This window comes from Priapulus caudatus, unplaced genomic scaffold (assembly GCF_000485595.1).
Source record: "Priapulus caudatus unplaced genomic scaffold, Priapulus_caudatus-5.0.1 Scaffold2070, whole genome shotgun sequence".
In the NCBI taxonomy this organism is placed as follows: domain Eukaryota; kingdom Metazoa; phylum Priapulida; class Priapulimorpha; order Priapulimorphida; family Priapulidae; genus Priapulus; species Priapulus caudatus.
In genome coordinates, this window is record NW_014579131.1 from 49,779 (window position 1) to 50,335 (window position 557).

A 557-nucleotide genomic window follows, 5' to 3' on the forward strand; every position below is an offset into this window, starting at 1 on the left:
AGTGAGTGCGAAAGAAAGGAGGAAATAGAGAGTGCGAAAGAAAGAAGAGAGAGAGAGAGAGAAAAGGAAGAGAGAGAGAGCGCGCAAAATAACTGGCATGTCTATCCGTTGCTTGCTGCGTCACATCACCGTGACAACGCCACGCAGAGGCAACCGACAAACACGCCGCTTCAACTTACAATCATTATCATTGTGACAAACGTGTGTCTTTGCCAGGAGAAATTTTACGGAAGAAAGCCAGCCGATGCCGAAAAAACAAAACCTTGCTGCGACGGCAATTAGGACCTCGTCAATGCAAACGCACGCACGCGCTCATCGCTGTCATATCACACTGATACTTCGCCGCTCTGCATCACCTCATGCCAGCACTGCTACGGCTTGCACTACTGCTGCTGCTGCTGCGGTCGCTGCGCTGTTGCTGCTGCGACTGCTGCTGCTGCTGTCGCTGTTGTTGCTGCTGCTACCGCTTGCACTGCTGCTGCTGTTGTTGTTGTTGCTGCTGCTGGTGATGGGGCTGCTGCTGCTGTTGTTGTTGTTGTTGCTACTGCTGGTGGTGG